At 41.9% G+C, this 16,554-nt stretch overlaps 1 protein-coding gene across 1 annotated transcript in view; it reads right to left on the reverse strand.

Annotated features, from left to right (window-relative positions):
• Nucleotides 1-16,554, reverse strand: part of KIZ (kizuna centrosomal protein) — an 87,118-nt gene that overhangs the window by 5,965 nt on the left and 64,599 nt on the right. The gene's annotated exons all lie outside the window — the stretch shown is intronic.

The following is a 16,554-nucleotide window of genomic DNA, read 5'->3' on the forward strand; positions in this document are numbered from 1 at the left end:
TCAAGACCCCTATGTCTTACAATTCCTTTTCTAAATGCAACAACTGAAGCTCCAAGATGACTCTGTTTGCCACATTGATGATCAAGATGCTTAAAAGAGCATGTCCCATCCAAATCATTCCACATCACTCAAAACCCAGTGAACATATGGGCAGAGGTAGGGGGCAATTCTTTCACTCCCTCAAAAAGTCTGCCAAGCAGCTAGTCAAAACATGTCTTTTTTGCAGGACAGTCGCAGGAGTCTTTTCTGGACATCATATTGTAAACTCTGGCATCTCTGTAGGTACACCAGGCATTCGACTGGTGTCAGCAGGGACAAGTGCCCCCGGGCGGCATGCTTAGGCTCCACCTTGTTGCCATCCACTCTCCCCATGGCGCCTCCCAAGGCATGCACTCGGTTGCCAGTTTTTTGCATTTTTTGAAAAGAAATGGGTGAGTGTGCACCACGTGGGTGAGGGTGGTTCCCCTGCAACATTCCACTCCCCCTGCAACATGCATTAGACCACTGCTTTTTTCTGAAAGTAGTAGAGGCAGGTGACTGCTCTGAGCACCCCCCCATCTCTATCCCTTTGGGGGGGAAAAGCACCACTACCTGCATTATTTTCAAGAAAAAAGCAGGCGATGCAGTGTGCCATAAACAACCATTCAGGGGTGAGCATAGGAAGGTCATTAATGGTAGCAGAAAGTCACTAATTGCACCAAGGAAGGAGGAAGAGAACACCAAAATTGGCAAATTGTTGATGTTAAAGGGGGGGGGGTGACACAAAGAGTAGCAGAACAAAGCCAGCAGAAAGGGGTTAAAACAGAGCCCAACACTTTCAGCTCTTGAAAGGTGGCTGATCAAGAAAGACAATGTGCAAGTCAGATTGCCAGCCTAAAAAACTGAACTGTGCAACACCATCATTGGAGGACAAGCACCAGAGGAAAAGCTATATCATTTACCCACTATAGTGTCCTGTGAAAGCTATTATGAGGAGGAGAGGGAGGAGAAAGGAAGTTCTCAGAAGGAGAAAGAGGGCAGAGAAAGAAGGGGGAAACAAGGGAGGAGAGAGAGATTAGGTGGATTTCCAGAGGAACCTGGGGGGAGGAAACTAAAGTTCTGGGGTACAGAGAAGGAAGGGAAGAGAGGAAGGCCACAGAGATTCGTGGGGAAGAAGGGAGCAAGATTCCTATGGCTCAAGTTGGGGTGTGTGTATGTGTGCCAACTGAAATCAGGCACTGTTCTTGTTTTTATATTGAAAAATGACTAGCCCGAAGTAGGTGTCAACAGAGGCGATTTCGTTCTTCAGTTTACGTTTGCAATAACCAGCTTTGTCTCACTGTCAGAATTTGCAAAGCAAGTTGGACAGAAGCTCTACATAATGATAAAACAGAGTTTAATTCCCTCAGTGTTCTTGAACTAGGGCTCTTGACAGCAGCTATATCTAGTTAGATTTTAAACAGATAGCAACATTATGTTATTATCAATGAAAATTTCCAAGAGAAAATCACCTGTTATTACTGTTGTACCAAGATCTCTACAGATCTGCAAGAAAGACTTAAACGATATGCCACTTCTGTTGTTAAGAAACTGAAAAGATAATGGGTAAAAAATGTGAAGAGGTGCACACTAAGGTGGCATAGTACCACTAGAACTCTTCACTGCAATCTTTAAGCATCTCACAGCCTACTCCAGAAACCAGATAAAGTGCATCAGTTTCACTGAAGCTGTTTTAGTTCTATTAATTTCTACGTCACTGACCTCATTAACTTTAAACTGACCCATGCTGATTTTCAATCCAAACACTCTGACTTAATTGGTTTATGGATTGGGCTGAAGAGATGTTCCTCTATTTGCACAAAATGGGGGGGGGGGGGAGAGAGAGAGAGAATAACCATCCCACAGACATGCAGTATTATTCAATATGTTGAGTGACTTTATGATGGCAGTGATGAATGTATACCTCCATTGGGACCTCCTCAAATACTCCAAAGGACCAGACAAGCAGTGAATGGCAAACAAACTTCTTCCATTTCCTACAGACCACTTCCCCTAAAGCTTCAGCTCTACCTCTCATTTGGACAGTGGCTTCTTTTAAAGCTACCATCTTGCTTGCCTCAAATCCTAGATCTCTCTTTCCACTTCCAGGTCAACTCGGAGCCATCCAGTGCCCACCAACATCCTCCCTTCTGGATGCCTGATGTCACAGTTGTACCAAAAAGGCTCTTTGTTGAACCAGGGTTGAGACACAGCACTCAGACACCAAACTTCCTCCACCCACTCCACTCCTAAACAAAAGTAGATAGTTCAGTAACCAGATATCTAAGCAGTTCTTGAAAGGAGGCAGTGAGAAAGAGCCCTCTCCAACCTTGAGGAGAGTGGGAAGAAAGACTGTCTAGGAAGCCATTAGAGAAAGTGAGATGGAGGAGTCGAAGAGATACTACAAGTAGTATGTAGAACGGTAGGCAGCCTGCCTTCTTGAGGTACTTCAATAACAAATGGCATCATTCTGTTATCTGAGTGGTTAACACTCTAGTCAAACAGCTCTACAGTTCACAGCACTGAAGGGATTATAGATTTTCAGAAGAGATGGACCCAAGGACAGATGGCTGCATAATATTAGATACAAAAAACTAAAATAAAATTTTACCACTATAGAACCAGCTTACTTGGTAATTCCTAAATGCTGATCAAATCTATATGGTCAAAACAAAATTTTGCAAAGAGTTTTGGGGAGTTATATTCCAGATTTCCCATACTCAAATGGAAGAGTTGCAAGACTATGGCTGCAATCCTAACCTCACTTTCCTGGGAGTAAGTCCCATTGAACACAATAGGACTTACTTCTGAGTAGACCTTGTTAGGATTGTGCCCAAAGTTGCAGAAATGTTTAGGAGAAGCTCTCATCAACCAAGTACATCACCAATGAGAATGAAGCAAGGTAAACATGCACCTTTCTAGCCCCCTAACTGGTGCATTTTTTAAAAAAAGGGTATTCACATAATTCATTTTAAGGTGTATACCTATGCTTTACCCTTAAAACATGAAGTCTAAGGAGGTGCTTGAAAAAATGCACATCATAAGTACAATCAGAGAGAAGGGATTGACTATGTATGGCTCCATGTTGAGTGTACATTTGAGTGTGCTTTGTTGCTGTACAGTATGTGAAACAGCCCATAGAGAGCTCTTTCTCTCTTTCTCGTATTTCTGCATAAAGTTGTAAAAGGAATAGAGTCCTATTAACTAACACAACGTACAGCCCAGTCTTCTACCTGGGCATTACCACTCGATTGCACACTGCCTGGGCAACAGCTGTGCAAACGGGCTATAAGGCACATTGTGGTGGCCAAGAGAGGGAAGGCACTGGCAGGGAGGCCAGTGCCAGTTACTGCTAGCCCTCCAAACCAATGGGAGAAGCAAGAGGATCACTCCCTAGTAAGGCACCTGCCAAGCTGCTGGAAGGCATTTTGGGGGTGGAGGATGGTGAGGAAGTCAGGGAGGGGTAGAAACTGGGTGGGGGAGCTGGAGGGCAGTTAGAGGGCAGTTCAGGTCCAGGAGGGGTCAGGGACAAAGGCAGAGGCTGCTGCTGGATTCTATTCCCCTCCCATGCCTGAAAGCCCTGGCTGCTGCTGTGGCCCCACAGAATACTATACCACTGTACTGAGTAGTACCAGGGCAGCACAGAATTGGGCCCTTAGTTTTTTCATACTAGTTTAGAATCTTCCATCTAATTTCAGTTAAAGCAACATCTGAAACACAATCCTTCTACAGGTAGCAGTTCTGATGGGAATTATTATTACATTATTATTATTAACAGTATTTATATACCGCTTTTCAACTAAAAGTTCACAAAGCGGTTTTGAGCTGGTGATCACTCTCAAATATAGATATCTCTATGGTAAAGAGAGGCGCTGTTAGTCATATCAAGATACAGTGCTAGAATTTAAATACCTATATTTCCTTCCTACATTTAACCAGAACAAGAGGTTTTTGTGTTTTCAAAGATGAGATGAGAGTCATGCCTGTCATAATTATCAGCAACTTTCATCATATGAATTTTAATTGTCGCTTCCATGAAAACTAATTGATGCAAGAGAGGTGTCCAATAAACTACCCAATTATAATTGATGAATATTCATTAGCTGAGGAGCTGATCAGATGTAATGATGTCATTCAAGGGAAAAAGAAAAGGCAAACCCTATAACCAACACTGCAAAATGAGGATTCAGTTACTCGCCAGACACTGAAACATTTCACATTTTGAAGTGTGCAAGAAAGGTTACAAAGTCAATAAAATATAGTGCAAACATTTAAAAAACAAACAAACCTGTATACAGTGAAGCTGCCCTGAATGAAAACCAAAACAAAACCAAGCTGGATTCTAGCTATCTCAAAGCGTTTCTTAAAATATACCATGTTCAGTATCTCCTGTCCCATCTCTTTAGCTCGTTTAACTGTTGTGCCCTTTACTACATTGGTTCACACATTTTTATCACCAAGATTCACTTTTTAGAATGAGAATCTGTCAGGGCCCACCAGAAGTGATGTCATGACCAGAAGCGACATCATCAAACAGGGAAATTTTTAACAATCCTAGGCCGCAATCTTACCCACACTTACTCAGGAGTAAGTCCCAGTATCATTGTTAAAAGCATATATGTACATTGCGTGTTGTTGGCAACCTTCAGTCTCGAGAGACTATGGTATTGCTCTCTGAAAGGTGGTTTTGGAACAGCATCTAGTGTGGCTGAAAAGGCCAATTCGGGAGTGACAATCCCTTCTAGTAGCCTGTTAAAAGTACAGATCTGTAACATTTCCCCAAATGCAGTCATATACCATGGCAGCATAATATATTAATAATAAAATATTGAAATGAATGGGAACCCACCTGAAATTGGCTCTGGGTTCCGACCCACAGTTTGAGAAACACTGCTTTGCTAGATAAGACAGGCATGGACACAGTAATTCTATTTACTCAGTGGTTTCTGAACTTTTTTGACTGATGGCTCCCTTGATCTACTAGGCTAGTGGTTCTCATATTGGCTCCCTCATCCCTTTAAGGGACGGGTGAAGGGGAGAGGCAGCAACGCAATCCCTAGGATTGCATTGCTAAAGGGGCAAGGAGTTGTGTGGTTTCACTTACTTTTACTGATTCTGGGCTGCTGGAGATTGTAGGAGGTGCAGGGAACCCTGCGAGCCCTCTGCAGGGCTCCCCAATGCTTGGAACATTGAGAAATAAGCAGACAAAAAGCACTCCTCTATGGTCATGAGCTTCCTGCTCTCTCCTGCCATGATGTATGGCAGACAATGGCAGGAGGACAGGAAAAGCATCATACTGATAGCCACGCTGTTAGGTACCAGTGATGAAGCACTCAGCATGGCATATGTATGGGTATGGCTAGCTATAGCACTATAGTAGGTGCCTTGTGTCATATGCCAGCCCAATGATTGACCCATATTGCTCTGATAGGTTCATGTGCTATGGCCTCCCAGCCAGGTGTGCCCGTTTGCAGTGGTGAGAGGTTCAATGCTGGATGAAGTGCTCTTTGCCTATCTCCTGCTGCAGCTAGAAGGCTAGACAGCAGCTTTGTGGAGTGGCCAGTGTGAGTCCTAGACCTGCCTCCCCCTCTTTCTATTTGTTCCTACCATAGGGGTTTCTGTCCAGTCATGCAAAAAGTGAATGCCTTGCTGGTCAAGGAAAGCCTCTTGGCTGGGCTTGAAACCATCTAACCTGGCTTCCAGCCTGTGTCTTTGTGCAGCAAACTACCAGAACCCTGCTTTGCCTGAGTGCTGTTGAAGCTTCCCTTGTAACTTGTCACAGGTGCTCCCTTGGCCAAAGGGTTTCTTCCAGCTGGTGAATGTTCCTTGGGAGTTATCTTTCTGTGCTCTGCTATGATCAAAAAGGTAATCACTGGATGTGTGTGCTTGTGATAAGGGGGACTGAGTCCAGAGTTTTGTCACAGGTCTTTGCTTTTGCCCCTTTACTGCTGAAGCCACTGTTAACTCCTGTAAGAAGTGGGGATGCTGTGGCTGTGCGCTGTCCTTGACACATCTTCCCCTGTTTGGTGGGGGTGCTTGGGGTGCCTGTTGTTAAACCTTAGTGGCAGGAAATGAGGGGCGTCTTTCCCGCATTGGCTGCCCATTGGCCCTGCATTCACTCCTACTACCTGTTTAGTTCTCTTTGGAGGTATTGCTCAGCATTGAACTGAGTGGAAGTGGTGACTGGCTCTTTTGACTTCACACCAATGTCAGGATGCTATTCATAGGTGACTGCTGGGAAGGGCTACACCAGCATTACCGAAAGACTGCTCTAGCGTGGCATTGCCTGGACAACATAGGATATGGCTGACATTGTGCCTGTGCCTGTGCAACACCGTGGTCGCATCCAAATAGGACTGGGCTGTAAATAGCTTGGACCTAGGTAGCTTAAGGACCACCTTCTCCCATGGACTCCAATCAGCAATAGAGGCCCTGTTCTAGTTTACCCTATAAACTAAGGTGCAATGGGACCACACAAAAGGGCAGGACCTTCTCAGTTGTGGTATCTACATAATGGAATACCCTCTCCAGATAAGCAGTGCATTATAAGCCTTTAAGTTTGTTTCACTGTCTCATCAAGATATGGCTTTTCAGGGAATCCTTTCTCTGGAAAGTCTAACTAAGCTGTGGTTTTTCCTGCCGCTTTGCTGAGGAATGATTCCAGTTTCTTGCTGGCTGATTCATAGCGGGCCTTTCCCCCCCCTTTTTTGGGGGCTGCTGTTAATATCTTGTTCTTATTTGATCTTTATTGATGTCTGGAATATTTAAGCCTAATGTACTGGTCACAGAGGGGGAAAAAAACTGGGGAAATGATCCAAGTTGGTAATAGCAGCCTACTAGTAAGAGAGTGGTCAGTTCCTTGGTATTTTGGGGGGTGGGGGTGGGGCAGGAATAGGTATGATGAAATGGCAGAGGCAGCAGCTCGAGTAATTATGAACAATATAATAAAAAGTTAGCAATTTGGGGCCTATTTTGCGGCAGTGATGGTGAAGAAATCTTACTTCATCTGCACCATTGTGTTTCAGCAGTGTTAACCAGTGGAGCTATTCTGAGTAAGGAGAGGCCTGTTACATTTTGGCCTGCATTAAGGTCAGTTGAACCCTCAGAGGCTCGATGTGACCAATCTGAAAAAACACCTTGATGACGTTACTTGTGGTCCATTCTGATTCGGACTTCACTCTGGCTGAGAGTTTGAGGATGTGCTTGTGGTTTCTACTTGTTCTGTTGCTATGGTTACCTTTCAGCTTGTGCAGCTTGAGGATGTAAACAGGATTCTTGGAGGTGCAAGGCTGGCCACCTACATTCTTGACCCTTGCCCTTTCTGGCTGATTAAAGCAGCCAGAGATGGACTGGCCAAGGGGGCAAGGAGATTATAAATGCTTCCTTGCATTACAGAAAGATGCCAACAGTTCTGAAGGAAGTGATTGTAAGAACATGTTGGCAACCTTCAGTCTCGAAAGACTATGGTATCGCGCTCTGAATGGTGGTTCTGGATTGTAAGAAGCGCTCTTTAGATACCACCATATTGAATTACCTACCACCATTCCGTTTCTCAGCAAGATGCTTGAGCATATGGTTACAGCCCAACTCCAGCTTTTCCTGGATGATACCATTTATCTGAACCATTTCAGTCTGGCATCTAGTGTGATTTTGGGACTGAAATGGACTGGTGGATGATTTGTTTCTGGGAACTGGACATTTTGGTTCCAACAGATCTCTTAGAAACTTGAAACCAGTAACCATGGTATCCTTCTGGATCACCTAGCTGGGATGGGTTGTGGGCCATAAGATAGTTATAGGGGGATAGTTTTTGTCCCATTAACGTATGGCCTCCTCTATACTATTTAAAACATCTACATCTTCAAACCCTCCCCTGTAGTGCATGGCAGCCTTGTATCTTCTCCAATCTCCTCAGAACCTCAGGTTGGGCAGCCACATCTGCCTGGAAATCCAGGCATAGAGCCTGCTGGGACAATGGGCAGCAGAAGCAACTGCCCAGGCTGAGGTTCTGAGGAGATCAGAGGGAAAGATAAAAGGCTGCCATGCAGAATGGTAAGCACCATGTGGGATGGGAAAAGGGTTTGCGTTGTACCAGATCCAGCTCACATACCACAGTTGGAACAAGTTGATCTACATGAAACCACTTGGGAAGTCATCTGAATGACTGAGGTGCAGTGTCACAGGTATACTGATTATACCCAACACTCACTCTCTCTCACTTACTCCTTACCATCAGATTCCAGGAAAGCAGTGGAGATCCTGAATAAGCATCTGAGGTCAGAAATGAATTGAATGTGGGCTAAGAAGCTGAAACTTAATCCAGATAAGACATGGATTCATTTGGTCAGGTAAGAACGTTGATCCAAGACCAAGTGTACACCTGTTTTCGATGGGGTAGCATTCCCCATGAGGCATCAGACTCACTTCTTGTGAGCACACTTAGACCCAACTCTTCTCCTACAGGGTTAGGTGGCTTCTGCACAGCTTTGGCTATGCAAGAATGCTTCTGATAGCTCTGAGAAGAATGTTTCTGCATAGCTTTGGCTACTGTGCCAGCTGCACTTTTTCCTGGAGAAGCTGAACCTAGCCACATCACACATGCCTTGGTCACACACAGGTTAACGCATTCTGCAGAGGACCTTTTGAAAAGTTCTTCAACTGCTGCTTTTGTAGAATGATACAGTGAGAGTCCTGACAGGCACATATTCCATGAAGCATGTTCCGACAATAATATTCAGTCTTTAATGGGTTGTATCCTATGTTGTTATTCTACTCATGTTACCAGAGCTCTTGTGCACACAGAAATGATAGCCCAAGGTTCTTGCTCACAGAAATCAGAATGAAGTCCTGACTTTGCTTTGCACAACACATTGTACGAGATGTCCTATAAAATTGTCAGTATCTCACTGATGTGCAATTTCTTCTGCAAATGCTTGCACAATTGTACATGGCATGTGCACTCCTTAAGATACCACCCATTGGTTCCCAGTTTGTTTCTGAGTACAATTCAAAGTGCTTATCTTACCTAAAAAAACTTCAGTGTTTTGGGATGAGGACATTTAAAGAACTGCTAATTCCTGAAAGATTCTGTTCACCCCAGAGGTTTTTGGGCAGAATTCATTCCATGCCCCACCACTTTCAGAGTTACTGTTTGGGAACACAGAAAAGAAACCTTTCTGCTGCAGGATCCACACTGTGGAACTCTCTCCCCAGAAGGGAAGATCTGCCCTTTCTTTACTGAACTTCAATGCCTAGTGAAGAACATCTTTTTAATGTTCTTTCAAAATTAGTTATGTCGTCCCCCTCATAAACTGGTTTTGTTGTTAAGTTCCTATTTTTGTATTGTTTATTTTTTTTTGAAGTATTAAATTCTAACTGTATTTTTCTGCTTCTTTCTGTATTCAACTTTGAGGACCCTTTTGGGCAGGTAAGCAGCTTATGACATTTACAGCCCAATCCTAACAGAAGTCCCGCGCTGTAATGCAGCGGTGCTGGTGCAAGCTCCATGGCCCAGGAGTGGGGATAGGGTACAGCAGTATCCACTGCTGCCATTCTCCCTCCTCCTGGGACCCAATCCACCTCTCTCCTGCCCCTCCCTGTTCCACCTTCCTTGCCCTTCTGCCAGCCTGTGTAAAGCCTATTTGTTCCAGCAGGAGATGGCCTCCAGTTGGCACCAGCAGGCTGGCACAAACCTTTTCACCGGTGCCAGGATCCTGTGCACTGCCGCAATCTGCCTTATAGCACATTTGTGACACTGCATATGCCATTCCACTGGAGGTAACTGGGTTAGGATTGGGCTGCTCATCTAAAATGCTTATTCTTCCAGCTCTATTAGCTTGGTCATGTCGTGAGAATGAATGATGGCCAGATCCCAAAGGATCTCCTCTATGGAGAACTCGTGCAGGGAAAGTGCCCTACAGGTAGACCACAGCTGCGATACAAGGACATCTGCAAGAGGGATCTGAAGGCCTTAGGAGTGGACCTCAACACATGGGAAACCTTGGCTTCTGAGCATCCCGCTTGGAGGCAGGCTGTGCACCTTTCCCAGTTTGAAGAGACACTTGGCCAACAGACTGAGGCAAAGAGGCAAAGAAGGAAGGCCCATAGCCAGGGAGACAGACCAGGGACAGACTACATTTGCTCTCAGTGCGGAAGGGATTATCACTCCTGAATCGGCCTTTTCAGCCACACTAGATGCTCTTCCAGAACCACCATTTGGAGCGCAATACCATAGTCTTCCGAGACTGAAGGATGCCAACAACATACTTCTTAGCATTTTGGTGGCCTATAATATTTTGTATTGGTGTAATATTTGTCATTCTGAATTGTCAAATACTTCTTACACAAGCATATGATTGCATTCATATGATGTATGCAATTAACTGAGAAGCAATCCTGTCCTAAATGAGCTAATTAAACTGAGGCATTCCTTTCCCTTCACTTTTTTAAGGCTTCCTTCATCAGCAGAACAGGCCTCACAATGAACTGAGGCAACTGCCTCAAGTAATGAATTTGTGAAGGCACTGAAGCAGCCACTTCTCCCAGGAAACTGGGGTGCAGAGTCTTTGGGGCAATCAGCAGTGGAAACAGCTGCCCGGTGCAAGTTTCTGCAACAATCAGGCATGAAGATGCTGCAGGACAGAATGGTAATGTGCCACAGCTGAACCCAGATTGAAAATCCTGACCTCACTTACCCACAGTCCAATACTAAAACTCCTGCTTTGCCCAGCCCAATAGATAAATAGATTGATAAATTGATCCAGGCTAAGAGAAAAAGACCTGGTTCAAGTGACTGTGGGAAGATAAGGCAGGGGCAATTCAGTACCCCACACATGTCTAACTCTCTTGCTCCACACTTTATATGCGAATGGGTCAGACACGTGAACAACAAACATAGCTATAGCTAGTCTAACTTGGCTATCACATTTTAGGTCAAAAAACTTAGTCTACTATTTCACTAAAGTTCTGCTAACATTCTACTGATGAACCTCAAGCAGTAACCTTGAGCTAGAGAAAGAAATCAGGGAGATCTATCAGGGAGAAGAAAAACTGGGGTTCAAATCACCTTAAACTGAATGCATAAAATTGCAAGTTCAAAGTAACTGCAGAGAGACAAAATGTTTCCAGATACTGAATCAACAAGAAGAGAGGCAAAGTGAGTGCCCAGGATCCAGTACGAGATATAAGCATTGTTAAACTATTTTGAAACTAGTTTTGTCAACAGTAAATGTTACTTCCTTCATAAGGAAGAAACGTAAGACTTTTTTTGGTCTAAAAAGCCTTTGGGGGTTAGTTTTTATCCAGCATATTAGCTTTTTTTTGTATATATCATGCTGTTGTATATGAGGGTTTCTTATTTCATATGTTGTTGTTCTTAGGAGATCTGCTGTGGTTTTTGATGTATCAACTACCTACACTGAGTTTTTCCAGTGAACTAGTAGGTTTTTAAAAGGGCACCAATGTTACTAAGGGTATCAAGAAACTGTGAGCCTGACTTCTGTTCAAGGTAGACTGGTGGAAGTCATTAGTAAGTCTTTCAGGCATACAGACAAACAAACTTTGCTTAAGAAGACAGTTCTTGCAAGAACAGGTTTACCTCATCCCATGAAGAAAAGATAAAACATATGGGCTTTTTAGTTGGGGGGGGAACGATTATGGACATGAACAGATAAAGATGTATAAACTTATGAATGGTGTGGAAAGAGATGACAGAGAGAAATTATGCTCTCTCATGTAATGGACCTCAGATTCACCAAATGAAACTGACTGGCAGGAGGTTCCAGACAATCAAAAAGGAAGTTTATTTCATGTCATGCAATGTTAATTTATGAAACTTACTGCCACAATACAGCCATGGCCTAGAGGTAGATGCCACTCAAATTTGATAATAAATCTCAGTATTTGTATAGCACTTCTGAGTCCTCAAAACACATAACATATGTTATCTTCTTATAATCCTTACAACAGCTCAGTAACATTGCAATCCTGTACACATTTACCTGGGAGTAAGTCCCATTGAACTCAAGAGGAGTTCATTGACCTCCTACTGAACTACAGAGTTAAATGAACTCCACTGATCTCCTCCCACTGAACTATGCATTCAGAGTTGACGTGCATAGGATTGCAATGTGAGATAAATCAGCCTGATTGCAATATGAGGTTGAGGGGGCTTTTCTACAGCCACCTAGTGGTTTCATGACAGAGGGCAAGACTGAAACTAAGGAGGTTTCAATTTGCACTTATGTCTCCTACAGTGTTAGCCTAAGCATGTCTACTCAGAAGTAGGCAGGTGTTATTCCCAGGCAGGTGTGCACAAGATTTTAGCCTTATCCACCCTGCTACACCTGCTCAGAGTATGAGTAAACATTATGAAGTACAAGTTCAGACTGATTATCTGCTGATTAGTGATCCACAGTTTTAGCTAACGGTTTTTGGCTGAAAACCAGAAGTTGCTCTTTTAGGCCTTCTGGAGGCCTTAGAATGCCTTCTAAGGGTCACGGAGGCCTCCCCAGCACTCAGAAGGCCGTCTGGATGCGGCACAGCTCTGGTTATGTTCAGAGGAACCAGGTCCAACTGAACCCATGAGTTCGGAACCTGAGGTTAGACAAAACTGCAGGTCCTGAATCAGCAGATAATCAGTCTGGACCTGAATTCCATAATGTTTGCTTGGAGGATCACAGGGTGCCTGCCACAGGTTTTGGCATCTGTGGGGATTCCGGGAACAGAACCCACGCATATGCCAAGGCAAGACTTTACTATGAACATTCAGTCACAGTCAGCTTACTGTATCAGTATATCTTTATAGGAGAGAAAAAAAGAACTCATTTTCTTTGCTTCAGAAAAGAAAAGTGATCTCAGGAGGGAGGCATGAGGGAGAAAGACATAGAAGGGACCGAGAAGGAAAGGATTATATAGAGAAGGGACACTGGGGAGCTGGACAAGGGTTGATGCTGATATGATGAAACATGATGATCTAGCTCAGCCAAAAAAAATTTTTAATTCCTCAGGAATAAAGATGTCTATTATTTTCACTGTTTGAAATTATATTCAATACAGAAAAATAAATATTTTCAACAGGCACATCTGTATACAATACGGTCTTTTTCTACTATACCCTAGCAAAATAGGGAAAAATGAAATAAATTTCCACAATGATCATTTTAAATAATTTAGATTATTACATAATTGTAAATTAATGTGGTTGAAAGCAAGACTAAGAATTATAGCTCTTGCAATTTAGCAAAGAAACAGTGACCCCCAATGGCCACTGCAGTTGTCTGCAAAGCACTTATTAGAGACACATTCATGGTTAGATGCCTTAAACATTACAATTTGTAGTCATTAAGACAAACAGCCATCAGTGATAACCAGCGATTTACTCAAGTGCACAAAATATTTTAAACAGTAGCTTCTGGTTAAGGAGCAAATCTGAAAACTATCCTTAATAGTGTACTTCTGGAATCCAGATTAAAATGTTAACAATGCACTTTTTTTTAAACACAGTAGAATATATCAGCATTTTGGTCTCCAATTTTGTTTTAACTTTCAAATAATGTTGAAATGTGGCAAAAAAAATAAGCCCAAGAAAAAGACACTGCGTTTGAGCCAAAAACTGCAACAATAGAATGCTACTGACCTCCACTGGCTGATTGTATTGCTACAGAACTACAAAATGCCACACACAGTGTGTTGTGGTGCTTGGTTTAGAGATTAAGACACAGCCAATGATCCCGCTTCCTCCAAACCGTTTCATTTGTTTTAAACATAGTTTGTGCCTTTTGACAACATATTATAATCCTCAAATTTTTTTTAAAAAAGGCAGTATTGGCTTAAGTGTATTTACATAAAACTGCAGAAATCTTGTGAGAAAATGATTTTAAGCTAAAGTACAACAGGGTAATATTTGCGGGAGAAGAGGAAGCTGTGGCATGCACCTCTGAACAAAAGGGAACAAGTGGCCTTCAATCGGAGAGCAGCTTCCTATTAAGACTCACTCCTTCGTACATTATGCCTTTCATCCCCACTCAACCACAAAATGATTTTGCTGTAGGACACACAATGGTGGAAAAAGATTTACATTGAAAGAATCTTTAATAATAAACTGTTGCAGGTCTGCCTACTTCCCCCATGATTTATAATACAATAAACATTGGATTCTATTAAGTCTTGTGCACTGAAGTTGCACTGAAAAAAGAACGAATATGAAAGCACTCAATTCTTCCCATCTCCAGTGCCATAATAGTGAAATGAGCATGGATAAATGTGCTAAGAGTATCTCTTTGCATCTTTTATAGCTTGTGTGTATTAATCTGTAAAGCTTATTAAGAAAGTCATTGCTATGCAAAGCAGCACCCAATCTCTTTCTCTTGCTTTTCAACAGAGTGCAGTGTTTAGCCAATAGGACTTGTCCGCTGCCCCTCATTCTGCATTCATAACATGCAACATTTGCACAATGTATCTCTCAAAGACTGCTGAATAGAAAGCCTTAATACTCATGTAAACAACTGCAAACCAATTACTTAATGAATCAGGCCCACGCATAATGAGGTGCCAGACAAAGAGCTATAAATGCATTTTTGCGCCCAAGCCTCTGCTTTAAAGTAAAATCCCTCAGCTGTAGTTTGGGCTTAACTAGCACATCATAATTATTGTCTGTAGGACATCAGAGGAAGCCATTTTTTTTTATTTAGGTCCATCAGGGTTTTTTTTCGAGGTCACTCATCAGCTCAGTGACTAAACATTGCGAAGGAAAAAAAAATTAGAAGTACCACAGTGGTACTAGACGGTTATGTTTATTTTCAAGTACAGGGTTTCAAGACCACTTGTAAAAGCAATAAAGCGCAAGAAGTGACTACAATAAGTGGAATCCTCAGACATCAGCCTCGAAGAAATTTCACTGTGTCCCAATTGCAAATAAGCACCTGAGTCATTTCCCATTCTTTCACATTTTATTCCTACAATGTGCTTGTAAACATCTTTCTAAGATGGATGTCAAGTGTAAAGCAGTAAGTGTTACCAACCGATTTGGTCTAAAAAGGTATTTTATTTCCAAGTTATTCAGGAAGCTAAAATGCACATTATTAATTTTTAAATAACTAATAATTCATACTGTACTATGAAATGTGTTTCCTCCCAAGAGACTGAGGGCATGAAATCATATGGTGTAGTAAACACTTCCCAAAACTCGATCTGCCATGCATACAAATTTTCAGAAAATAATTTCAATGCTACTGAATTTGCATTGTATGAGCAGCCTTTCAGAAATACTAGGAATGGCTAGCTTATATTATAATGCAAACCACTACCCTCCAGAATATTCCTTTTTTAAAAGGAGTGTTGTAGCATATATATTTTTCTATATAACACATAAAAACTGACATTTGTGAATTATCAAGGCCCAGTTCTTCCATTAAAGTTGCTGAAGGGCAAATCTAGACAAATGGTTACACAATCTACTCCTGCCCAATAATAGCTAAAAGCTATTTTGAATGCTTGGGTGCCAAATATTATTTCCTCAAATTATTTATTTTTCCCCAAGTAATAATTACCTGGAGAAAATGAAATTTTTACCAATAGTCTTATTTGTAAAGGTATTATTTCCAGCTCTGCCTCCCAAAAATCAGATATGAAATACATGGTGGCAGATCTTCCATCCTGGCCAATTGTTTCTGTCCTCAGTCCTGCACAGAAAGTCAGTATTTCATAATCAAATATTCTAAGAACTTTAAAAGATAGAACATGGTAAGAATCATGATGCTATATTAAGTAGTGAAAGGCATTATAACACTACTGTGAACACATACCCCAGTCTATTTTTTAAAATTGGGCATCATAAATGGCAGATTCTAAGGAAGCAAGCCATGAAAGTACTTTAATAATTATTACATAACAATCTAAAGCCATTTTAAAATTGCATGATTATTCAATATGCTTCTTTTTCTATTACTGCTTTATTGCTGGTTATTTAATTCATGCTGCTAACAGAAAAAAAAAGTGTAACTGTTACTCAAAGTACTGAAAAAAACAAATTGTACCCCTTTAGGAGAAAATGAGGATATTAATTAAATGCTCTCAATTTGAAAATTCAAAGAAAGTAACAAATAATCTAGTATCAAATACTCCTTTTAGAAGATACAAAAATAGGTATTGAATTGAACCTCATTTACATCTCAACTACATCCAGAAGACGACACACCACTTTATTTCTTCAAGACTTTATGTTTTACGTCTGCCCTTTTCTTGACAACTTCTATTGTCTGGTCTCTAAGTAGTCCTACTGAGAGCAGCTGTACACGCTAATTTGTGGTTCACTGAGATGTCAATTGAGTCTTAAAATGAGAAAACAACAGCTGCAAAACAATACCTGAACCTAGTGCAAATATTTTCTGAGGTGTACAAAATTTTAAGTAGTTTTAGAAAAACACAAAACTGAACTTTAGCCCTTGGATCAAAATATTATTGCCAGCTCTGTTCACTTCCTAGAGGCATTTTTCGGTAGGTTAAAAATGATTCATAAAAGAAAGGCTTTAATGGCCG

Source organism: Tiliqua scincoides, chromosome 4 (genome assembly GCF_035046505.1).
Source record: "Tiliqua scincoides isolate rTilSci1 chromosome 4, rTilSci1.hap2, whole genome shotgun sequence".
NCBI classification, from domain to species: domain Eukaryota; kingdom Metazoa; phylum Chordata; class Lepidosauria; order Squamata; family Scincidae; genus Tiliqua; species Tiliqua scincoides.